Below are 26924 nucleotides of genomic sequence, written 5' to 3'. Positions count from 1 at the left end.
CAGTTACGTCAGGCTTCGTGTGCCTCTCTAAGTTTTCCGCGCTATGAAACTTCTGGGGTGGATTGGGGAAAACGGTAGCTGTTCAATGTCCCGTTGTAATTTATCCGCGCTCTGTACTCTTTCCCGGAAACATGAAGGGTCGATTGTCATGAACCGTTGTCGAATTGCGTACCACCGCAGCCATCTCGAAGCGAGCGATCTCCTCAGCTCGGTTCGTTACTGTGAGGCACGTCCTGAGCAGTTCTGTCGCTGCCTCTGGAACAGTACTTCGCTGAACTAAGTACACTCGAACGCGCTATTTAAATTCGGCGATATCCAAGCAGCCCCGTGGCAGGAAGACCAGTCGAGCATTGGCTTCCTTATACTGGTTAGCAATTGGTGCTCCCACCCAGCGCAAGCGCAGATATGATCGAGAAATCCTTGAAGAATTACTGGTTCAACGATGCGTATCTTTCCCGCGCGTATTCCTGACACAGCGAGGTTAGTGAGCTTATGTCTCTGAAAAGATTGGTGAGTTTTTGTCAGGCGAGCTTACGTCCAATGAGCTTTCTTCTCTTACCCATTGATCTACCCAAACCACACAACTCGCCAACACAAAACAACTTGGGCGCGCTGGGTTGCCCTGTTTCACCTTCGGCCGTGCCGAAAGCGGTTTGGTGTTCAAACCCCATTCGTACATCATTCTGGGTGGATCAAAGTTATTCCGTGCTCCCCAGAGCCCACATCCTCGAAAAGTGCGCGCCTTATTGTGCCCTAAAGTGCCTCCCTGGAAGCTTCGGAATTTGCCTCGCCCGTTGTGCCTGGAGCAAGATGCGAGATTGGGGAAAGCTGCCAAGCAATTACCGGGCCCTCTTTCTTTTGACTTCTTCTAAGCCGCCGCCAGGGAAACGTGTTTGGGTGATACTACGGTGGCGTTCCGAGCGCCGACGTCCCCCTGACAGAGGCGGCGCCCTTGGAAGTGTCCCCGGGAGCTGACTTGGTCGGAGCAGCGACCTTTTCTGCCTTTTGTCCCCAAGCAGGCTTTGCTCTTCGCCGCCCGCGCGTGTTGTCTCCCGGACAAAGACGAAAGCCGTTGTCCGGGGTGCCATAAAAGCGCGGATCCTTCTGCCTAACCCCGAACGACCTTTTTGCGAAGTGAGACTTCCATTAGTCGGAAATTGTAGTCGCAGACTCGGGATGGCTTCAAATCGGCTTCGTACTCCGCTGCGGAGCAGGATGTCTCCAGGCTGGCGGCAAAGCAGGTACATGGATCGGAAGCCTTTGTTAATTCTCGGGCGCCTGGAGGTTCGGTGACTTCAAAGACCAGCGCGATCGCCGGCTGAACACCGACCCTTTGTTCGGGGAAACAGTCACACGGGCGCAATTTGAAGGAAACCAGGAAAACAAACCTCGCGAAAACGATCCTCCTGGAAGCTAGCTATGAAGATGACATTTCGTTAGACCTGGCTTCCTAGCAATAAGTCGGCTGAAGCTTTTGGAGGCTTGCAGGAGGTTCCTTCGCAAGAATGTTCATCTGCGTCTGAATATACGTATAGCTCACGTAACATCATGTGACGTGACATAAATTTTCAGCTAAATTTAGTGGGGAAACGGAATTTTGTGCATAAGTCACGTGAGATGACGTCATGTGACATCATTTTCTCACACTGCGCGCGTTGCATTATGGGACATCAAAGACGTATACACCAATTCAACTTCCCCGCTAAATTTAGCGGAGAAACTGAACTGGTGTGTAGGTCTGTGACGTCCCATAATCCAACACTGCGGGCATTGCATTATTGGCTAGATAGGTGCTGAGGTCACGTGACTTACAGTTTCCCGCTAAATCTAGCGGGGAAACTTCATCCCGCTTCACTTGATCCTGCTTCATCAAATCTGGAACAACAACCAAAAAACGTTTCACGTATTTTTTTAATTTTTTTTCATGGGTTATTGGAACGATTCATTTAAACAGACAGAAAGGAAGACAAAGAAAATTAATTCGAATTTACTCTAGTTCCGTTTCGTCTAATAAAACACCCCAATTGGCCCACAAAATGCATTCTCACTTTTATTCTAAAAAGGCTGAACACCCCATTGAGATTTTTATTTGAATGTTCTGGCTGAAGGTAAGGTTTTAGTTCAGTATTTCCAGAAAGCAAATGCACCGCAAAGTCATATTTTGGTCGTAAGTTGATGTAAGAGCGTGCAAATATATGATTCTTGAAAATTTCAGAGTGGGTTAGACGATGCATTTCGCCCTCGCTGCTCGTGTTCTTCAACACCTGAGTATCACTGTTGACTTAAGAATTACTCACACGGTGCATCTTTTCAATCGCAACGGTTTAGCCAAACGGAGACTTGGCGCAATAGGCTAGTTCACACTCGGTGCTTGACGCGCGAAAACTGTGACTTATTTACGAGAACTTCGCCAAACCTTCTCAGACGCACCTGGAATATCAAGCGTTTCACAGCAAATGATATGAAGTACGGACACTGTGAAGAAACAGTCTGCTTCATTAAAGGGGTAAGGAAACAAAACTTTAGCTATTATTTGTTTGTTTAGCCAGGTTTTGTCAGCATCTTAGAAACACCAGTCTCACGCTTGTAAACGCACGTAAGCTAATTTGAAAACGAATAAAACGATTTCTTAATACTACCTGGTAGTTGGGTGACCGATGTAGTTTTGACGTTGAATGCTTTTCGCCCCCTCGCCATTCACAGAAGTACAAGGCAAATTTATAGACAACTCGTGCCCAGTGACGTCACGAGGGTCAGCGGCACCCGCGGTGGTAGCCTGCCGCGACCCCCCCTCCTCCCCCCCCCCCCCTTCCCCCCCTTCCCAGCCACACTTGTGGCCCGCCGCGACACCCCCTGAGCGCTGCACCCGGGGCGGTCCGCCCCCCCTCCCCCCCCCCCCCCCCCCCCCCCCGCCCCTTGTGACGCCACTGCTCGTGCTTGAACGGTATCGCGATTCGCGAAGCTTGGCGAAGAAATCCACAGTGTTTCTGCAACGTGCATTCTACAGGAATCCGAACATTTAGGTGTAGAGCGTTTCGGTGCGGTCTTTCCGGTGCACGGATTTTTCGGTGCACGGTAAATCAAGATCCCTATTTTTTTTTTTTTTCTTTAAAGGTAATAAGCACTATTTTAGACAAAACATTTTTTTTTTCACTTTGTAATGTTGTAGATTTGGTCATCGCTTTACGCTCACTTACTGATATACGACCTAAGGGGCTCTGGCAGGCGCAGCAACATCCTGCAGGAGGACTGGAGACGTTGGACGTGCTGGTGTCTCTTCCAGCGTACGCACTAGGCGCGTCACATCTTGTTTATGAATTGGGTCGGTACAGGTGATCTCGGCGTCTTCTGTAAAGGTATGGGCTGTGTTATTGGCAATCTGTGCAGGAAAGGCCCCAACAGCAAGAAGATTGAGAATGTTGGAAATTACCCGAGACCGTGGTAAAAGATGGGAAACTTCGTAGAACATTGAGACGTCCTTCTTCTTGTGTCCTTTTTCTTCCACGACGTTTCCCATCTTTTACCGCAGTCTCGAGGAATTTTAATGTGTTTTGGGTATTGATTTATATTATAAACCTCGCGACACGTGACGGATAGGAAGCACTTAAATTTTTCCTGTCAGGCGTGCTGAACAATCGACCGAATGCCTCTTTCCAGGCTCCAAATATTTGGTTTGCGTGGTCAAACTAATACAGCAACAAAACTTTATTGTTGTTACCAGGCGCGGAGCCAGGATATTGTTTAGGGGAGGGGGGGGGGGACTTTATTTAACTTTAATAACTTATTTAATTAAAGAAACTTTATTTAACTAAGTACTCATTAACAGGATTTCACAATATTGGCCCTATAAAATACACTATTTGTTATATGGACATTTGCTTACGACGCTCTTAAAGTATCAGATAAGTGACGGACCCCTAAAATGAAGTCTGACATTCACCTTCCGCTAAATTTGCCAGATGAAATTAAAGGGCGCAAAAGAGGTGATCTCCGATAAGTTTGGCTGAAGTGGAGCGCCATGCACCACACCTTGGCATGGACCTGTGTAGAAAGCTCTTTACTGGTTTGGACCACGCGCTTTGTTTGATTTTGGCGCCGCGCCAGCTACTAAAAGTAAATCCCTATTCGCCGTAGACAACGCTGCACTCGGGTGATTTTCATGCAGACGGTATCTTTTCGGCCTCACATATCGTGAACCCCGGGCATCCTCAAGCTGTCTGTGACAGTTTCTTACGCGGTGAGTCCCAACCTTTGCGTTGAAATAAAGTAATTGAAGTGGACTGGTCATCCGAAAAAAATCATTTAAAGGGGCGATGGAAAAAAATTTTATACTTTGCGCAAATACCGCTTAAAACGGATCCCTGACGTTAATGACCTATGAAACACGCGTTCGTTTTTCACCCCACGCATTAGAAGTTCCAGATAAAAATTAAAGAAAAACGAGCACCGTTCATCCCCTTCAACTCGCAGTCAGAACAAGCGGCCACGTGATCTGGAGCCGATTATATGCCGCCAATGTTGATCATAGCCACGCGCTGGGGTTGGCAAAGCACAGGACACGCGCTGAGCTCCAGACATTGTTATGGCTCGGCTGTTGTCGTCGTTGCAGCGATTGGACACGGGTCACTGTATGTCGAGGCATCGATTGTCACGAGCCCAGGTCGAATGCGTACGCAGTCTTCGCGTCCACTGTGTGAGCAGCATTTGAATATCGTGACCGCAAAGCTCGATGACGCATTCCCGGTGATCGCACTGTTGCCATTGTTCCCACAGCTCCGTCATCAAATTTTAAGAAGGAGCAAAGGCGGCTCTGGAAGGAGAGACTGAAAGAAAAGCTCCTCTTTCATCCTTTGAATTCCGCTGCGACGAAGACGCTTCGTGGTCACTGGTGTTGCGTTCGAGTATTCTTGGGTCCCACTTGTGCCAGGAAGATGGTGTCAAGTAAGAAATAATTCTACCCAATGTCGTTGGACAGCCCATTTAAGCGATTAAGACTGTAGACATGGGACTAATAAAGCAAGGTATGCAATTTCTTAAAATTCATAAATAAACCGACCAAGCGAATGTTTATACGTAAAACAGATGTAGGTGTGATATTGTAAACGAATAACGTGGCCTGATGTTAATGTATCATTATGTCTAGCATAAAAAAAAGTTCAAGTTAAACGATTGTTTCGTTGTCCTCGGGTTCACCCATATAATCAAAAGCCACTGTTTTCGGCCTGTTATAAATTCAAAACACGATGCTTTAAGGAAACACACGTGGTTATTTACACTGCGTATTTCGTCAACTTCCTTGCGATCCCGAATGCGCGATCATTATATACTTACTGGTATGCTTCCTGTTGCGAATGTTCCGCTACTATAAGTAAGCAAACCTTTGTTCTGGTAAGTTATTAACCTCAAAACTCCTTGTGCTGCCTTAGAGTCATATATGTGCTCAACGTGCGTGAGCGCTAACGCTGAGTCATGTGCAGCCTCTTCACACATAGCGGGCACGCCGATGGTAAAAATAGTCCAAATATGTTACAAAATTGACTGCAGAAGTTGCGCGCACAATGATGTAATGCAATTACGTGGTAAACATAAGTATCGGATGACACTTTACGGAGTAAGGTAAGAAACGCGGAGAAACGCGACGGAAAACAGGAATTCACCGCATCCACCATGCCGCGGAGTATCGCGGTGTGGCGGGTTGGGGGGGGAGGGGGGGGGGGGGTTGTAGAGAAGAGCAGAGAGACGAGTTGAAGCAACCTAATGGCGGCCGCATGACGAGATTCCAAGATGGAAGCTTCCACGCGGCGGATTGTGAAAAGGTCTAACCCGTCGCCGGGAGTAACACGGAGGCACTCGAGGAAAATACTAATGTCCAATCAGTGAGGAGACGAGCGCTTCGTTCGCGTTCGGCTGGCAGTCGGCCTGTCGACTTTCGTTGCTGCCACATAACTAGACGTAACTAGAACTGCGAAATATTTTGAATTTAAACGATCACGGTAATTACTACCGAATGTAGCTCACGGCCGTCGCAGCGGTTGCTCGTGAGCGCGACCCGTACGGTGTTGCAGCTGCTGCGACGCGAAGACGTTGGGAGAATGAGTTGCGCGTGAAGTCGGCCCCCGTCCGACACCTGCGGGGGTCGCGGACCCGCCGCAGGGATCGCTCCCATCTCGGACCACGTCGAGGACGTGGCGCGAGAGTGGAGCGGGGGGTCGCTCGCTCCGCTTCTCGGCGTTCCCGGGCGACGGCGAGCAGCGGGCCCAATCCCCTCCGGCTCCGACACCCAGGGCCCTTCTGGAAAACCCCGCGGCCACACAACGCCCGCCATTTCGGCCTGGTCATTCTGACGCAGTGATCCCCGCGATGGAGTGCACAAACTACTACGTGACGAGGGGAGTGTTGCGAGTACGAAGTTCAGATTCCTTCGAGAGGCTCCGCGGGTGGGTGGGAAGGCATCACTGCCGTCGATTCGATCAGCGGCATCCTTCTTGCCCAGATCTGCCCAACGAGCTCGAATGTCCGACTGGACAGGACGACGCGGAACATCCAACGTGCCTCAGTGTCCACTCTAGCTGCTTCAGTCTCGTCGGGTATTCGGGTAGAAAATATTGGCTCACTGAGAGCGTAAAGAATGCAGGGCGTGACTTCTTGTTCTTCGCTGTTCTTATCGCCCAATGCCGTATTTCACGAATGTCAATAATAATTATTGCAACTTGGAACACCTCTGAACGTTTCCAAAATGCCTTCGCTAATTAAAATCACACACAAAAAAAAAGAAAGAAAAAAAAGAAAAAGGAGTGAGGTGGAGCTCAATTTGGGGGAGGAGGACAGAAACTTTGCCAGTATTTTCGTTTGTTTGTTTGTTGGTGTGTGTGTGTGTGTTTCTTCACGTGCTTTCGAAACGTTTGAGACGGTAAAAAAAAATTATCTTGGGGTTTTCAGTATCACTTTAAGGACATCATTTGTTGTAACCTTTTCTAGTTCCCAAGCCGCTTCGCGACCCCCCTATAGGGGCCGCGACCCGCAGTATGGGGAGCACTACCGTACGATGATTTTATTCATCAATTTTTACTAACAAGAATATTCCTGAACTTGAGTTTCTGAGTCAAACAATAACGCTCAAAAATCTTCGTTTTGTAACAAAATGCCTAGGAGTGTGCAACGTTTGAATCGAATAGCGCCGTAGTGTCATTCCTGCTTGAAAGATTATTTACTATTGAGACTCCGTGCCGGCTTGGAGTGTCCAGCCCCGAAGCTAAGAAAAACGCCGCTCTATCGGTTCGGAACCACTATTCGCACACCCCCGAAAATACCATCTTTACTATTTATGGTACCCAGAACTCTAAACTAAGCAGCGCGAAAAGTGGCGAAGTTAAAACGCAGTATTCCGATACAATTGATAAAGAAAGAAGTACGATTCATTGAGAATGCTCTTAAATCAACGTTACTCAAAATGAAGCGTGTGGCTGAAACGTAATGGGCAATCGTATTCTGTTTCTGGAGCAGCAATTCAATTTTTTATGAACTGTATTTTGGAGAAAACTAATTGTAATCGTAATTAAATGTCAACCTCGCTTTAGTCAAAATGCACTATTGTCACTCAAGAAGTTCTAAGTCAACAAAGACTAAGTGTGAAAGAGCTGCGTTCCTTCGTGAAAGAAACACCTTATAGTGAGTGATAGATGTTCTCCGCCACCACTGTAATTCTAGGTACCATAACTGTACTTGTTTAATTGTTGTGTCATTGCTCGATTGAATTTTTAATGTAGTATGTTCGCCGTCGTTATGTATTTATTTATTGTCGTTTTTTTATCTTTTTAGCGTTGTATATGGCGTTGTGTATTGTTGCCTGTAACCTGCAAGGGAGATGAGAAAGGCCTGCAGTATTTTCAAATAAATAAACAAATAAACTACTTCTGGAGAACAGCATTACAAAGGTAGCGTACTTGCATTCCAAATGTAAGTTTGCGCGATTCGTCGGAAACTGCGGGACAAGCCCCTCTTTTTTTCTTCCACGCGGCGTGAGAAGGAGGAGAAATCCCGTGAGAGCAAAAGAGGGTGGGAGGAGGAAAGCGACGAGGAGAAGCCAAAAAAAGGGGAGCAACCGAGTTGTGGCCCCGAGGCACTCGACCAGCGGCGCATCTCGGGGCCCAAACGGGATTTCCAAACCGCAGAGCGAATTAATCCCATCTCGGAATTAGGCCGGCCTTCCGCGGGGAACGGACAAATTGAAAGAGAGGGAGAGGGCCAAACCGCGAGCCGAGCGCAGTCCAACCGAGCCACGGGGGCGTCCGCCTGATTCCTGCCGATGCTGTGCCTGGATTCCAGAGGGCTTCCGAATGCTCGAAGGGGTGTATGGGCCACGTTTGCAGTACGAGCTGCGAGGGGAAATAAAAAGCGCCAATCGCCCACAAGCGTCTCCTGCGCACCCCGCGACGATGCAAAGCATGCGCACTTGTGACCCACCTGCGCAAACGATCTCCACGTCTTCAGTCATTTCCTCTTTTAAACCTAGGCTATCTAATGGTGGTACCAAATTTGCAACACACGGCGCCTGTTTTTTTTTCCCCTGAGTTTTCTCTAGTCCTTTATAGGTCTGGGCAATTGATCGATTAACCGACTGACGGATCGATTAATGCTTTAACCGCGATTACATTTTTTAACCGGCTAATCGGTATTATGTTGACTAACCAAACGAAAGTGACGAACGAGAAGAAAGTAAAAATTAAACGCTTTCAGTACGCGGACGTGGATATGTCCGTATGAAGGGCGAACTTTCGGACAAATGTTCGAATAAAGTGAAGTGTAGGGCCGTGATCCCGGCCACTTCAAAGCCGTGCCAGCCTCCGCTTAATGCAGCAGAGACTTTGTGGAGGAACAATCAAAGGATGTGTCTGTTGCCGGAGAATATCAACGAACTTCTTTTAATAAACTGCATAGGCCCCCCTCTCTCTCTCTCTCTCTCCTTTCTTCGTGCAGCTGATGTAATAATATAAGTGTGAGTGCCTTTAAACTGTTATTAACTACACATCCAGGTTGATTTATAATCCAAGTTGTATATTGCGCCGTTTATCACGTATTCAGCAAAGACAAAGAAAACAAATATAGTTTATGTATCGGTGTGTAATATCGATTTAGCCTTTTTAAAATATTACACAGAAATAAACGACACCGATTAATCGATGAATTAATCCATTAAAGGGTGGCGATTCATCGGGTAAAACTCTTAATCGTCGCCCAGCCCAATTGTCGTTAACCTAACCCTAGTTTTCCCTTTTTCCGGCATTCCCCCGTCATGCAAGCTTCTGACGTCACGGCAGGCGGTGTTGCTGGCTGTAGGATGGACCATGCGCGAGTGCTCGTCGAAAAACGTGTTGCCGCGCAGTGCCTGCAGTTGCCGCAGAAAAAAACCAGGTTGTACCTAATTTATTTGCCCCTTTTTTGTTTGGCAACAAACTCGGCCCCACGTATCGGTCAGATCCACTTCCGGTTCGCGTGTATTTCCTCGTTTAGTCACGCATTCTTCTTTAGCCAGAGGCACCATATGATTCTAGCTACGTTATAAGTGACAAATTCTCGGCGGTAGCCCGTAGATTTGTGCTCGCAAGCACCGCGAAACCCGCAAGCTCCAAGTTGAAGACCCGGAATCGTATAGGCCTGTAGCTGTCATAGTTTGAGCAACGCCCCCGGCGAGAAAAATCTAACATGTTTCAGTCGAGTTTTGGTTGTGCGTCGATACGCTCACTCGCATCGCTCGCGGGCGCCAAGGTGGCAGCCTTTCATTGGTTATAATAATAATAATAAATAATAATAAATTTATTTCCATCGATTGTGATGGTGGGACCCTTGGAAAAAAGCTGCGATAGGCAGCTTGACTGGTCCTCGGGTCCCTACAATGGTCAGCAGCAACGAAACGGAAATAAAAATGAAAAAAAAAAAAATAAATAATAAAAAAAAAAAATACACACAAAAACTAACAATTGAAAGATACATAACTACGCACTTGCCTGTCTTTTTTTTTTTAAGCAAATAGACAAACATAAAAAGCAACAATTAAAATCTACAAAACTATACACTCTTGCCTAATAATGGAGCAAAATAAAACAGAAAATAAAAATCAGGTACAAATCAGGAGCAAAAATACAAACGCAATTCTTTAGAAGTTTTAGAGTCAAAATCTACACAATCAATATAAAAATTATTAAGCAAGCGTGGCAGGGCAAATTTAAGCATTTGGAGACCATAGTTCGTTCGCTGAGTGACCATCTTCCACTTCTCCGCTCCGCGAGTGGGGTATGCTGGTGAATTTTCCTGTAAACCTGCAAGGTTTACTAAGAAACATGAGCCCCCTTTTTTTTCCCTCCTGAAACTAGCACATAGTCTATAGTCGTATAACTTGTAAATAGTAATTATCTTAAAATTTCTTAAAATTTCTTAAAATTAAAAAAAAAAAAAAGATATACATTTCCGAAAAATATTGCGAACAAAATAACAACAAGAAAAGCATTCTTATCGTATCGATAAGACCCGGAAAGCGCGACCTGCAGCGCGAGTTTGTGCTTAATATGGGCATTAAATGGACGCACTCGCGCCCTCTGGCCGAGAGCATCGGGCCTATTTATGAGCTACTTCATTCGCAGGCACCATCGCGCATTAACTCGCACGAGGAAAAAGAGAGTATTCCTGCGAGCCGAGATTGAAGCTGTATTCTGTTCTTGCCCGTTCAACGTACGGTCAGGAAGGCCGAGAGGAGGCGACCTCCTATCCAGTATTTGCTCTGCTAACGTGGAGAGAGGTGGAAGAAGCTTGTGATGGAACCTGGTGATACAAAGCGTTGGTACCGCCGCATGTTAAATAGTTTGTGCTCATTTCCACCGCCAAAGGGCCGAGTGAAGTGGGCCACGCTAAAGTTCCTATAGATAGGAGCTTCCTACAAGTATAGCGACATTCTTTGAAGCTCCGACTGCGTGACGGCGCAGGTTTTAGGAAGCGAATGGCGGCGCATAGCAGAACATTGAACTGCATGACGCCATTTTGTTGCAGCAGAATGTGCTTTGTCAACTGTGTTGGTTGTCGTTACTTGTAAAAAGAATATTTTTTTTTATTTATCAATTTTATTTATCAATACTGCAATCTCCTAGCAGGGATTTTAGCAGGGTGGGTTTACAATGTGAAAGTACAGATACATAGCTGGCACAAAAGGACAAAAATACAAAATGTAACATAAAGAAACTGAAAAAGAAGAAGAGGAAGAAGAAGCGTGGCCACGCATTAAACAAACAAAAAATTGCCTGGTTTAGCTCACGACCGAGAATGGAAGGACGAGTCAGCACGAAACCGGGAGATAAAGGAAGTGGCGCCCGCGGTGGTAGGGGCGGCAAACAATGTCTGTTTCACCGGCTTTGGCTCACTCTTCTCTGGTGGGGACCATCTGCGGGTGTCGGTGGTCGTACGATGCATCTCCGAGTATTCCGTCTGGGCTGTGCCTGCGATATGTCCGTAAAGTCGTTCTTACACCCAGCCGTTCACCGTTTCCTGATCCCTAAGTTTTCAAGGGAGCCATCCCAATATTGTGCAGAAAGCAGGCGCTTGTTTACCTTATGGTGAATTCCACTCGTAGATCCGGAGCGCTTTCCGAAATCCGCGAGGGAGGCAAAATTCCGCTCCGTGGGACCCGCCCCCAATCGACGAGGGGAAGATAAACTTGCATTTTTGGTGCGACCTCCCCCACACCCCTCTCCGCCGCTTCCCCCTCCTTCGTTCGGAATGGCCGCTGCTGGAACTTAACAAGCCCACCAACGCCTCAGCCGACTGATCTTTCCGACGACCAGTGACAACCAGAGGTCGGCATTTTAGGTAGCCCTCACTCACCCTCACCCTCACAGCCACACTCACCTAAGCCCCTCACTCACCCTCACCCTTACAGCTACACTCACCTTCAGCCCCTCACTCACCCTCACCCTCACAGTCACACTCACCTTCAGCCCTTCACTCACCCTCACTGAACCTCACGGCCCTCACGCACTCACCGCCTTCACGGCCCTCACGCCCCTCACTCACTCATGGCCCTCACGAAACTCACCGCCCTCACGAAACTCACCGCCCTCACGCCACTCACCGCCCTCACGGCCCTCACCGCCCTCACCGCCCTCACACCCCTCACCACCCTCACGGCCCTCACGCACTCATAGCCCTCACGCCACTCACCGCCCTCACAGCCCTCACGGCCCTCACCGCCCTCACGTCCCTCACGCCACTCACCGCCCTCACGCCACTCACCGCCCTCACGCCTCTCACCGCCCTCACGCCACTCACCGCCCTTGCGGCCCTCACACCCCTCACGCCCCTCACGCACTGATGGCCATCACGCCACTCAGGCCAGCTTCAGATGGGGCAATTTCGCCCAGAAACTTTACGTCGCAACATTAGCAACACGGGCCGCCCGCGATCACACGCAGCAACCAATTTCTGCAATTTGCCATCGTCATCATAAAATTTTATTTTTCTTGCACTATTTGGACACAATTACGCGTTATAAACGTGTTTTTATGCATTTAAATCTTGTTAAGAATACTAATGCACCTTTCTGAAACAGTTTAGTTCCAAAAAACGATCGATTTCAAACCAGAACCAAGTCTTTCGGTGTCATCATCAACGGCACGAGGTATTACGTGAAAATTTTGCGTCCCTGATTGGATGCAGCCGCTTCAAACGTATTCGAATTGCTCCGAGTTGCTTGCTTATTTCGAGCCGGACCCGATCTCAGCAATTCGTGTCGATCTAGGGAAAGCTAGAGAACAACGCGTCATTAACACCAAAATTGCTCAGAAAGATGCTCGATCTGAAGGGGGCCTCACGCACTCACCGCCCTCATGGTTCTCACACACCTCATGCACTCACCGCCCTCACGGCCCTCACGCCTCTCATACCACTCACTGCCCTCACGCACTCATGGCCCTCACACACTCACCGCCCTCACACCACTCGCACGCTCATGGCCCTCACGCCACTCACCGCCCTCACGCCCCTCACGCACTCATGGCCCTCGTACCCCTCCCCGCCCTCATGGACCTCATGGCCCTCACGGCCCTCACCGCCATTAACGGCCCTCACCGCCCTCACGGCCCTCACGGCCCTCACGGTCCTCACCGCCCTCACAGCCCTCACGGCCCTCACCGCCCTCACAGCCCTCACGGCCCTCACTCACCCTCACACTCATGAATTTTCCTGGTTCAGAAACTCACTCACCCTCACCTCACCTGTGAAGATGAGGGTGAGTGAGGGTGAGTGAGGGCCCTCATGAGTGAGGTTTGCCGAGGTATGGTGACAACTAGAAATAACACGCGACACAGGCCGGACGAAATTATACGTACCACGGCACCCATGTCACAAGTAACGAAGACGTCCGCGTTTGGCACCGTCGCTGTATACCCTCCGGCCGCCTCGAAGCGGCGGGGCACGGACAGCAATGGCCAGCTGTGGAGTTCAGATTTCTGGTACGACTTTAATCAACACAGAGGTAACAAACCATCACTTGCACGATCATTGCCTAATCACTTCTTGCTTTATTGCACGGGGAAACGCCGGCGGAATGCAGTGTAGAAAGGTAAACAATCATTGGCCGCAGAATGAACAGGCCTAACCTTGCGTCTGCCTCCGGCTTTTCGGTCGTTCTTTTTCTCGCTCTTCCTCTCACGATCACAGAAGTCTCGGGGGCGGTGAGTTCATGCCTCCCTTCCCCCCCCCCCCCCCTGGCTACGTGCCTGTGTCAGCTCTTACGGCTTACCACGCTCTACAGTCCCGGCTTTGTATCCCTGATCTACGCCAGGTAGAAGCGTTCGAGCCGTCACAATCCCGCGTAAACAACCGACGCACCCGAACAGATCCAACTCGACGACCCGACCGGCCCGCCGACCTCTCCAACCTCCCCGCGCATGCGCACTGCCGATTCAGAAGGAAATCACGTGAGCGGCTCTGTCAACTTCCGGAAAGATCTGTGAAATCCCGCAGAGCAAGTTCGGCGGGGTTTGAGTTCCTCGGTGGAGCGGGCGCTGGAAGAGATCTACGAGTGGAAGATGACCAACTCGAGCCAGATCTGCGAGCGGAATATGCGCCCTCCAAATGAAGCGATTTTGGAGCGCTCGAGATCTGCGAGCGGAATTCACCACTATTCATCCTCTTTGGAGACGCTCGAGTGAACACGAGTTCCACAGTTGGTGTTTCGGACATAGACGCCGCGGTGGTCGTCGTACACTCGTAAAGCACCAGAAGCTAATTGTCTCCTTTCCCAGCTTATTCTTTGCAAGCTGTTTGACCTGCTATGTTTAGGCCTGCTTCCGAGTATATCCCATGAGGTAATTATGTGACCATGCGTCTCTGCCCTCATTCGTTTCAGAGGGAAAAATAAACCAAAACGTTCACTGACGCGGGCCGATGCCGATTTTGAAAAACGTTTGATTCTAAGTTGTAACAAATATTGCAAATAAATATGCACATCAAGATGCAGAAATGGTGAATGACGCAAAAAAGAAACACCCTTCGCGTTTAGATTTTCTAATTTCTCAGTTTACCTTTGTTCTTACTATAGTGTAACAAATAAAATAATATCGTTTGGTTTGTGATTCTTTGTGTCCAATTTTTGTACTGTAACGATAAAGTAACGGCGTTACTGTTTTTGCAGTAACTGTAACTGTAACAAGTTACTTCTTGAAACCGATAACTCTAACTGTAACAGAGTTACTTCTTCCCCCTGGGTAACTGTAACTGTAACAGAGCTACTTTTCCCCCCTGGGTAAGTGTAACTGTAACACTGTTACTTTTTAGTGGTAACGTGCCCATGACTGCATGTGGGCACCCTGTCGTAGTGCAGCCTACAGCGTCGGAAAGGATGTGCATGGAGGCTTCGCCCCCGGCGACGCGTGCCGGCAGTGTCCGGCGGGAATCGGCGCGTTTCCTCTTTTTGTTTTCCAGATAGTTTTTGGAGGAGGCCGGGGGCGGCAGCAGGGTGCCAGCGGCAGATAATCTGGTTCCGGCGTGGTCGCCGGCGGCTGTGTTATGCCTCCCCCGCGGATCGATGCGGCTCGGCAGGGACCGGCATCTGTCTCCCCGAATCAATAAGCCGGGGGAGGGCGAAGGCACCAAGCCAGTCGGGGAAGGGGGGCCGACACCAGGCGCACTGCTCCGCTCGGGTGGCTGGCCCAAGCACGTGGACCGGAGCTGGCCGCCGGGGTGCTCGGGGGTTCCCTCGCCTCGCCGAAATGTTTCGCTGGTGCCGGCCTTTTTTGGTGGCCTCGCCGTGACGTCACGAGTTGTAATCCCGGCTACTTATCATCGGTGCCGAACTACGAGTTTGATAGTGTGTGGAGTGAGAACATGGGCGCTCGTGTAGTCATCGCACTCTCGAATGAACACCGTCAAAGGTGACACTCTGACGTTACTCATATTTCCGACGACGAAAGCAAAATTAACCCGAATAGAGACGTCATTGTGAGCGTTTGGCTAATCACGAAGGCCGACCCCAGCGAAGGTTTTGGTCGCGCACGTCTCCATAGAATACGCCATTTCAGAAATGTCTTCAGTGCAGACGAAGGCACACGCGCGTGTGCCATACTCAGCAGAATGCCTTGTTTGTACGAGGACGCATAGAAGGCAGTATCCAAAGTCACGCGCTCGCGCCCGTGCGTTTGTCTGCTTTGCAGGTGTTTGTGAGATGGAGCATATACGCGAAGGAGAGACTGTCACCACCACCGTTATGTGTGATTGTATTCGCCTCGAGACAGAGTTAATTTAGGCGAAGCGTGCTCTAGTTTATCCAAGGTTCTCTATGAGTGTCGTGGTGATTCCCTCTGTCAACAATGCGGGGGGAGGCAAGGGGGCAAGGGTACAGAGGACGAGCTCTTAGCAGTTTGATGACAACGGAACTGACCTGAACGCAATAATATTTTCAAAATGTCACGAAAGTTGAAGAACAAGCTCTTCCAGTCAACCTTTTATAGAAACACACAGCGGCAATCACAGCGCTTGTTCACCTAACCAAGGATGTTTACACTCAGCACCGTGATGCAGGTGAAAAGTCATGCAGAAAGACTGAACAAAATTATTCACACTAACATATACGCACCTTCAGACTCGGTTCGAATCTTTTCTATAATGGCGCATACCCAAGGGAACATTTCCCTATACGGGATGAACTGGCATATCCTCGCTGTTGAGGTTTTGTCTTAACAAGATGCCGGTCCATTGAATTTGCAAATAAGCACCACTTTTGCTAAGTGATAATTTTTTGTTAAATAGAACAAAGTAGTATTTCATGCTTTCCTCGACATAACAGCTACTTAACTGGTCACTCTCTGACGGTCTGCGAGCATAATCGTCATATAATTCCTCCACGCGCCCCTGTGTACTTTGTTTTTGTTCAGCCCCCAAACACATAAAATAGCTGTTCGTCAGATAAAGAAGGCAATACAGTCTAAGCTCGTTAAAACAGGCGTGGTTATAACAGATATTTGGATATAGCAGACCGATTTGTGAAATTCGGTTGGTTTTCCTCTACATACCATTGACTCACCTTCATATCTGTATACAACATACTCCTTTTACAACAGACCGAAATCTTGGTCAAAATCAAGGTCTATTATAATGAGCTTAGTCTGCAATATCTTTGAGAAGTTATATGTGTGTCAGGACTCAGGAGCACATATTTATTTAAATTAGCTTCAAAATCAGAAATTTGTTCAAAGCTCTCCTACATCACTTATTCACGTCTACCGAGAATAAATACTCACGAAAAAGATTTGCATAGCATATTTAAGATAATTTAGGGGTGCATTTACTTATGATGGTATAAATTTAAGGTAATCGACCCTTTATTTCTGTTTTCAAATCTCCGGTCGGTAAATGAGTATATTTTTATTATCACCGATAAATTTGACTGTATGTAGTTCACATAACCGCTTGAGGCCTACAATGCCCGAAAATGCGCCACTGATGACTCTGCGCAAACAAGCTTTTTTTATTTTTTCGCTGTTTGGCAGTGTGAAACACCGGGTCGCGGGGTATGCCAAAAAAGACTTTGTGCACACATGACAGATCTGAAAGTAAATACACGAAATGTACAGAAGCAGAAGTATAATAAACGGTATTCTTCAAAAGATTCCGATACACGATCCCTTACTGCAAAAAGATATACATAAAGGTGCAATGATAAATCAAATAAATCACATTTGGGCATCAGCTTGCATGCACTAGAAACTTCGCGAAATACTTCCTTGGGAGGCTAATGCTGTACTGTAAACGGCTTAAATTTCGCGAAAACCTAATTTTCACGAATTGCCCACGGTTCGCGAAAAATAGGTCCCGCGAACAATTCCGGTAAAATGTAAACACATTGGAATCCATATTGCGATCCAACCGCGTCGCGAAAATTAGAACCCGCGAATTATTCCAAAACTTCAGCTTTGACCTAAATCCCGAAATATTGAGCCTGCGCAAAATACTTCGTTTACAGTATTCGGTTTTACGTGCACTTGCCTCGTGCTCTCACTTTACAACTCTGTGCTCTATCAGCCATGCACTTGAACATTTTATTAGGCTGCCGTATATCATTTGCGAGATTGCTATATACACTGCAAAACATAACTTTGCCATTTAGTTTTGCTAGTGTAGCGAACATCGCATTTAACCAGAAAACTAAGCTGTTTAACATGGTTTCCATGTGACGTCCTCCTGGCGATGGCATGTTTCGGTGGCGCCCTTTTATGGTTCCTATCCCTGAGGTCACGACAAGACCATTGGAAGCGAGCGACAAGTGGGATGGTGCGTAAAAAGCGTGGTGGAAGCCTAGTCGTCGCGTTCCTAAATCAACGCCGTCGGAGTTGAAAGTCTGTCTTTGCTCTACTTGCGTCGATGAGAGCAGAAGTAACCCTACCGAAAACGTCATAGTGAGGCAAATCCTGGAAGACCGATCACAGCGACGCGTTTGGTCGCGCACACCGCCAGTATGCTGGTCATCGCGATTTATTCTTGCTAAGATATAAAATCGGGTGGTGAAAAATGCACGCTGCAGAAGTTTCGCGCTCGGTACAAGCCATGTATTGTAGAGACACCAATAGACCGATGTCACCAAGCGAACTGCGCAGGCGCGCGCATTCCGGAAGTGGTGCCGCCGCCATGCTACTTGTAGTCATCCCTTCCCGGCTACATACGGCTGCGCGTACGTACATCATCATAGATTATCATTTGGCACGCCCCGGTATCACCTTGATTCTCTTGCATGTTTTTACTTCATAAGATGTTGTTGTTTGTGATGCCTTACTTTCCTCAGCAAGTGCAGAAAAGCAGTTTCAGTCGTCTTATCGCTTTAGAATCGCTTTGTCGTCTGCTTCGTCGTCGTCTGCCTCTTCGTCTTCGTGAACGCGTGAGCCCACTGCCGTTCACAAGACAATCCCACTGCAACCGCAAAAAAAAAAAAAAAAAAAAATATCGGCGCAACTACTCGAGCATTTTGACTCCTCGGACGTCTCAATTACCTTGCAAACAAGTGAACATCTAGTGCAATAGCAAAGAACAACAAAATTCGAGGGACCATCGGCTCGGTGTAGCACCACGGAACAGCATCAAATGTGATGAAAAACTGAGCTTGGTGGTGCTCAGTCTTGTGCATAACGTTTAATCAGCCGTCAAGTAAGAGGTGCTTAATAGACTTTCTCGGTCAGCGATAGTTTTTTAAAAATTGTTTCATTCTGGTTGACAGCCTGTGCGACAGAGTACAGATGAACAGCGGGAGAAGCCTGCACACAAAGAACTGATCTACAGAAAGGCCATGGCTGACGCGCCGTAATAATTGGCATCTATAAAAAAGAAGCAACCATGCCAAATACCTGAAAGCTTGGGGTGGAGATGATTTTTTGTGCACAGTTTCTATTCAGTTTTATTTTGTTTGCAGAAGCCCCGAACGCTAACAGTCACCCGACGGTGGAAGCTTTTTTCTGCGGTCTCGACTGATGCTAATGCAGAATGGATCAGTAACACCAGCCTAATAGACCACCACAAAATGAATGAGGTTCGTTTGTTACATTTCTTGGCGGTAAGTACGTGTTGCACTTCTAATTTGCATTATGAAATCTTTTCACGTTGGTATGAAAAAAGAAAATGAAGGCTGCTTCCGAAAAAAAGTTGTTTTATATCAAGTGCATGGTACATCGGGAATCGCTGCTCTTTTTGAGTGATTGTCCCGATCTTTTGAAGCACAGTTGCGCTTAAAACATGTCGTCGCAATAACAGATATAACCACCAAAATACACCGAGTAAGAAGTGTATTAAAAACGGCCTCCGCAAAGCAGTGCGGAGGTCCTATTTGAGATAGACCAACGAATAGGCCGCTACGGAGCAAATGGTCAGGGAGATTCCAGCTTACGGAACACTTCGACACGCTCTATGTCTCGTGCCCTGTAATCTTACATATTTTAGCTGACGTGCAATAATTGGATATAAATTATGAAGCAAATCGCGAAACAGATCGTAAAACGCTATTGTTCCTGCCGCTCTGTCCGCCTCTGTCGACCTTTCTTTGCCATGCTTCTTTCTTGCGGGAAGACATAATATCCGAGGCCTTTTTGCCTGGTGCTGTTATTATAGCTCCGTGGCATACAACATGTGAAGCCACCGATTGAAAACCATTAGTCAACACCTGGCTAAAAGTCTCGTGCTAACCTGAAAATTTCCAAACGCCGGGCGTACGATGCGCGCCGACGCGGCCGGAAAACTGGGGAGAACTACAGGTACCAGAATGCACCGCGGCAGCGGTGGCGTCGCGCAACTCCTCGTGAGATCGCCTCGTTCGGTGCAGCGTCGTGAGGAGCGGCGCGAGCGTCTGGTATCACGAAAACGCGCTTTCTGGCAAGACTGTTTTTGAAAACAAAATAATTTCCGGGGCCACGCTTTCTGATATATGCAGATGATGCGGGGCAGAGGAATTTTAAAAATACATTATAGTTTTTTACAAATCAACCCCCCCCCCCCCCCCCGCCCCCCTGTCCCTCTCTATTCTTTTTTCATTGCTCTACCAACTTTTTATTCCTGAGAAACTCCCTGCTCCGTTTAGGGGTGTTGCTTCTACAATTTGATTAGTGTCCCGTATTAATAGTAATCCTCCATTGTTTTTATTTTGCACCCCAAAAACTGTGAAGCCTAAACAAAATATTGAGGTGATCGAAGCTTGAAAAACTCGAGAACGACAGTCCTGTGAGACTTTGAGCTACTGTGAAAGTTTGGCTGTCCCTCTGAGGCCACTAGGATGTTTCTTTTCACGTATATAAAACGTACACACTCGTTGTTCTATGTAACGTCGGACTGATAAGTCACATTTAGTCATTTCAATGTTTCTGTTCTTGGGGCTTCTTCCTGAGGCAGTTCAGTAAGAACGAAAGCATATTTAGGTGCCTGCATGGTGTGTACATGTTGAACTAGTCATGCAGCATTTTTTTTTTTTTACTATGAGCAAATGCCGTTAAGATTTAATCCCTTTCGTTGGTAACTTGCAAAAAACACCCAGAGGTTTTCCTCTCCACGCAATGACAGACGCATAAAAAAAGAAAAAAAGAAAAAGCAATATGCTTTGACGAAAAAAAAAATGCTTTTCCCTCCTCAACTCGCAATTAGAACTAACTGTCACGTGATCTGTCGCTAATTAAATACCGTGAGTGTTCATCATGGCCATGCGCTGGAGTCGGGAAAATATAGAGTATGGGCTGAGCTTCAGACATTGTTGAGCCGAGGTCCCACTGCTCATACATCATACGAAAGACAGCCTGCAAAGCAGGGTACTGAACCGAACCCGAACCGTGAACCGAAAACCGAAAAAAAAACCGTTATTTTCGCTCGAACCGGAGTTGAACCGGAACGAAATAATTTTTTTCCTTCCGGAGCGGTACCGATAAGTTTTCCATGCGGTTTTCGGTTCATACGCGAAGTCCGGTCGCGTGAAAAGTGCGTGGCAAAAAACGCAGTAACCTAAAAAAAAAAAACAAAAAAAAAACCAAAAATGCAAAAAAAAAAAAAAAAACTTTTTTTTTTTTTTTTTTTTGCGCGAACCGGGGAAAGCCGTGCGCCTATTAATGGTGAATTCGGGTGGTCAATCGCCGGCGAGCTCACGCCGGCGGCACAGGCAACGAAAACCGCGCCAGCGGCGCACCACGTGACCCTCTCCACCCGAACACAAAGCGCCTGCAACTGGCGTTTTCGTCTGCCTGGGTCGCTCGTGAACTTCGTTAACTTCTTCCACGATTATTTTATGATATAATAGGCACGCTGTAGGCATCAGCAACATATATTCGGACTCTGAGATGTGGGTAAACAAATTATAATATATTTTGTTTAGATTCTCGAAGAACTGTAGCCATCTTACAAGGATCCCAGAAGGCTCACCAGCGTCGCCATTTTATATTCCAGTTTCTTGTTATTACCTTTTTGCTGGACTCCTCAGCATTTTGATTTGACCCAGCCTTTTAAAATAGTGATGCGCGTTCAAGTTTCGAGCTGCAGCACTATCAATACATTTTTTTCACAGCGGTGTAATAACACGCTGTGTCCCATAGGAAACTGATCTTGCGGAAGCTTCCTTTAAAATATTTTATCTTTATCTCCGTTGTTTTTGCTGTCTTTTCTCGGACCACCGAGGGGTGTCTGTCTCAATGGCTTCGTTTTCTACTCGAACCCGCTATCGGCGACCATTGTTTCGTTTGGTTCCCTTTCCCGATTCGGATATGACGTTACCGGATACAGTCTGGCAGACAAGCTGCCTGACCTCTTGGAGCTCGGGCAAAAATTGTGCCGGGAAATTGCCAGCACACGCCTGAGAAGTGCCACCCGAACGGCGCGCACTCGCCAGCCTTTGACCACGCGAACGCCCTTGGCGGAGATATGGCAAAATATTTTGCCGGGAAATGACCACGCGAATTCGCCATAAGAGACTACGTGTCCAATGTATTATCCTGATCAGGAAGCTAGGATTGAAGAAACCAATGCTTGATTGTCCAACGCGGTGGATGTCCACGCTGCATATGCTCACCTGGCTACTTGAATTAAGAGGCTTCGCTGGAGGGTTGCTCTCAAAAAAAGAAAGCTTTAGGTCGACTGAAGACACATGGGCGGAAGTCGAAACGCAAGTAGTATTCATGATAAAAACAAAACTGCGCAAAGACAAGGACGAAGTAGAAGAAACCACAGGACACAGCGCTGTCTCCTTCTTCTACTTCGTCCTTGTCTTTGCGCTATTTTGTCTTTATCGTGTCTACTTAACAACTAGCCCAAACTTCTACGTTAATTAGCAATATTGCTTCACCCGGCAGAAGTGGCGACGAAAACATTGCATAAGGGACAGATCACTGTAGGAGATTTCTACGGAGCATGGCTGACATATTCCATGGACACCTCCAAGATATCGTCGCCGTTAGCAAAGGCCTTGATCCAGTCAATGAAAAAGCAGGGGCGACAAATTCTTGACACGGATGTCTTCTGTGCAGCAGTGTACATCGATCCCCAGCTACCGCCTTCTTCTCACTCCTGAGCAAAATACCGGGCCACGTTGCGATTGACAAAGACTTGGAAGCGGATCACAGTTTTGCAATGCGATCAAGATTCTGCCTTGTTTTCTGAAACTGCGGCGGCTACAGAAAATCAGGAAGACACCCTAAAAGCGCTCCTCAAGGAAAACGAAGTTGAGGCTGGCGTGCACGTTTGAGGTATAGCTCCCTTCATATAGCATGCCTCTTGGAGATGCTAGACAAGGAGCCGCGGCTTTCAAGGGACACTGCTGCAGTTTTGGGAAGAGAGACGGGAGCGCCATCCAGAACTCTGCGCATTGGCGCGAGTAGCCCTGGGAGTGCCTGTGACCCAGGTCAGAGTGGAGCGAGCCTTTTCTGCACCCAAGTTCATTTTATCGTCTCAGAAGGGCCGTCTTTCCCCGGATATGCTTGACGACGTCCTGCTTCTTCCGTCAGCTGCCTGACATTGAACCGCGCTTTCACCCATGTCCCGAGGTGCGCCAGCGCTATCTCGTTCGTTCCACACAGTAATGCGAGACTTTGCTTTTTATATGTCACACGTCTAAAAAATGCGCAAAGTTTTTTTTTTTGTGCGGTTTCTAATTGTTTTTGTAGCATATGGGAACGAATCAATTCGAACCGGTTTGAACCTTTATTTTTTCACTCCGGAGTTGAAACGGAGCTGAACCGTTTTCCCTGAACCGGAACGAAAACCGGAGGGAAAACACATGTCGGTTCGACACCCTGCTGCAAACACGAGTCACCGCAATATCCGTGGTTCGAATGCCGCGAGCCAAGATTTCTCCTTGAATTCATTGCCATGTGGCATTCGAAGCACAGATCTCTCAGTGACTCGCGTTCGGATCTGTACGCAGATTTTACGTTTTTCATAAACTATATTTTACGATATATATGGCGACGAGGTGCCCATTCTATGATTTCATGCACTGTTATTAATTCCTTAGTTCAAGAGCACAACTACGATTCAACTTTTAATACTGCGAAACAAAGTTGTACCGATCACGGGTATTTTTGGGCGACCTACGTACCACACTTGGTAGCAACCTTTCGGTTCAGGAACAATATATGTGACTGAGGTAAACAAATGGAAGTTGGGTCGTATAAACACGACGTTTTGTATGTTAATCTAGGTTTTCTTTTACCGTTTCGTCGAACTTAAATAACGCATTCATTTTTGGTACCCGAAAATATAAGTGGATTGTACAAACGATAAAAAAAAAAAAAAAAAAAAAAAAAAAAAAAACCTCTAGGGTATATTTACTCGTTTCACGGCGGAAATAGTATCTACAGCTAAAACAACGCGGGAAATATATTATCAATGGCGGTTCAAACCAGTCCGAACCGGCTTGAACCGTTATGTTTGTTCACAGCAACTGAAGAGGAACTGAACCGAAAGCCGTAAACCCGAACCCAAATAGAAAGGATGAAAATTTTGGTTCGACACTTCGCTTCTGGAGAATCGAACAAAAACGAATGCCTCGCAGATCGAACAACAAAACTGGCCAATGCGGCCGTACAAATAATTCTAAACTAAATGTCAGATTGCCACTTTTGCCGAGAGAAGCGAGGACCGTCTGTGCCTCTCAGCCTGATGCGGGAAGCCAGAGTCAGTCTTTGAAGGGGACGGGCTATAATAGACGTGGGCTACAGTTTGTATCACTGTGTCAAAGACGCACCAGGACAGAAAGTTTGAAGCGGGAGGGCGGCTTTCCTCGGAAAAAGGACGACCTGTGGTGAGACCTGGACAAGGGGCTCGGATCAAGATTGGAGGGCGCTGCGCTGTCTTCCTTCCTTTGGCCTTCCGCGTAATTTTATAAGCCTTTAAAAGTGCAGCTTTGATGCGCACCTTTTTTTTTTTCTTTCACAAAAGTTCGAGCGAACACTGTCTTCAAACTTAGTTGTCGTCATCACAATAAACAAACGAACAACAACGAGAAAGAAAACAAATGCGGAACATCCCGGGTGCACGGTTCGATGGTACTGTAAAGAAGTCCTGGAAATTGACAAAAAAAAAAAAAAAATGGAAACCTCGAAAAAGCCCAAGCAAGTCAGAAACAGAATTCCAAACCCCGGTCCAAAAGAAGAAGATAAAAAAAAAAAGGAAGCTCCCAGACCCCGCTCGGACTGCACACTTTCCCGAAAGAGGAGAGAACAAAAAAAAAAAAAAAAAAAAGAAAAGAAAAAAGGGAGGATTGATAGAGACCGAGAGAAAGAAGCAGAGCACGTCCATTCGGCAGAAAGAACGCGTCGGGGAAAACAAAAGCGCCAGCGGGAAGAAGAGAAGAGAAATTGGGGAAAGAGGCTGCCATCTTTCTGAGACCCGCAGCTGCCGTCCCCGCTGCGTGTGTAGAGGGGGGGCCTCTCTTTCGACCTCGGAGAAATCCGAGGAAGGAAGCTGGGAGCTTTTTGTTTTCTCCGGGGAGAAGCTCTCCCGCTTCCTTCCGGCGTTTATTTGGCCTTCCCCTTTATCCTCTCGGCCTCTCCCCCGCCGAGGGAGACAGACCAAAGAAGAGAACGAGAGCTCGCCTTTCCTCTCGTTTCGCGGCTTTCGATGGTGGGCGAAAACTCTGGAAAAACTTCTCCCGACCCTGGATCTGGCGGCAGTGGCGCCAGCCACGGATCCCGAAACCCTCCCCGCCTGTCCCCTTTTCCCGGCGCGCGACTGGCGACGTCCAATGCAGCCATATTAAAGGGCCTCGCTAATGAGATTTTTTTTTTTTTTTTTTTCAGAAAAGGGGGAGGGAGGGGGGGGGGGTGGCAGCAGTGGGCCCGCTGCTCCGACAGATGATGAGACTTCCTCGCGAAGTTTCGACACTGGAGCTACTTTTCAGAAAGAACGGACCTGCTCTGCTTCAGTCATGACGTGACACATACTCGTCGTTTTATATGACGTCGTGCGACAGTCCAGCAATAATCTTACGCGCTAAATTGTTTAACAGTCGCAAAAAAAAAAAAAGGATGAGCGAACAACGGATGAAAATAGTGTTATTAGCACCATCTTCAGCCATTGTTGGGACCTCGTTTCGCGGTCGCGAGTGTTATGTTCCACACTATGTTTATTTAGAGCATAGGCTCATAGCTCTCAAGTTTTGAGCAGCGCTCCAGGCGAGCAAAATAGAATATTTGGCTCGCGTTTCGAACATGCGTCAATAGACCTATTGCTGTATTACCCAAGCATCAAGGGGAGTGCAGAGATTGGTGTTCCACGTGCCGCACGTGCTGGCGTCAGCAGTAGCAACTTTTCTAAAGCAAATACCTAAAACAGATGGCATCTTGCATCGAGCGTTCGTCAACGCTTTATTTTGGTTATTTACTTCGAATCTTTTATACATGGAAGGCGTGCGCGTGTGGCGCGTGGAACACCAATCCGTGTATTCTCCGTGATGCTTGGGTAATATAGCAAATGGTCTATAAGGAGTATTCACTTGGCGCCATATTTGTGGGTGCTGTCTAGAGCGCATGCTCAGAACGAGCCCACATCAATAGGCTGCTAAGACCGGCAATCTTGAGGGTGCGGAGTGCACGTTACAAAAGAACTGTGGAAGCTCGCCATCAGCACGCGCTCTGCAGTCGCGCACACAGATATGGCCGCCAGTGAATACTTCCTATACGCTTCCCCACTAGAGTTTTTTTCTACTTCGTTCCATTCTAAGTGCCAGCGTAGCAGAGGCTACAAGAGCGAGCTGCGAGCTTTCAGCGTCCCTGTTAAGCACGCGCGCTCGTACAATGCGAGCGTCCCTCAGGAGGACGTCCTTTTTGCGAGTAGCTTCGGCTTCGCTATCACGTAAAGTGAAACATACGTGCTCGCAGAAGCTATGAAAGAAAGCAAAGATGAAAAGAATGTTTAATGGGACGCCGCGGCCGCGAGCCGCATATTTCTTTTTTTAATTTTTATTTTTTATAGGTTTTGTTATCGGGCATCTTCAGATGCTTGCATTCGAACGTGGCACGTGCAAAACCGAACGTTACAGAGCCATCTGGATGGTTCAGCCATCATAACATGGTCGCGTCTTGCGGATGCGCTCGCGCCCCCTGCCCCAGAGCAACGGGTCTATAGTCTAGAACATAGAATGAGATGCTGCTTCTGGCCAGTCGTCGATGGAATGTTCCAGAGCCGTATATGTAGAGAGTTTGGTCAATGGGAGGCGCGGGCAGAACCAGGGCGTGTGGCAGACTCGGAAAGAGGGCTTGGCATGCTCTCTTGACCAACCAGAAGCCGAAAAGAATCCCCTAGCGGTGGTAGCGAGAAACAGTTCTGAGCCGATCGATCATCGCAGGTCTATGTTCGTATATGGTTTTAATAAGTGCGTAAGAGTGAAGTGTACTAACTCTTTGTGGTTGAAAATAGGGTGCACGTGTTGTTTC

At 47.6% G+C, this 26924-nt stretch overlaps 1 protein-coding gene across 1 annotated transcript in view; it reads left to right on the top strand.

The window, feature by feature from the left end:
* The window catches only part of LOC8026551 (protein Wnt-5b), a 436541-nt gene that overhangs the window by 230715 nt on the left and 178902 nt on the right, over nucleotides 1-26924 (top strand). The gene's annotated exons all lie outside the window — the stretch shown is intronic.

The sequence above is a fragment of the Ixodes scapularis genome, unplaced genomic scaffold (assembly GCF_016920785.2).
Source record: "Ixodes scapularis isolate PalLabHiFi unplaced genomic scaffold, ASM1692078v2 PGA_scaffold2__306_contigs__length_199485367, whole genome shotgun sequence".
Lineage (NCBI taxonomy): Eukaryota > Metazoa > Arthropoda > Arachnida > Ixodida > Ixodidae > Ixodes > Ixodes scapularis.
The sequence above is the reverse complement of the archived record's forward strand: the minus strand, read 5'-3'. Positions and strand labels throughout refer to the sequence as shown.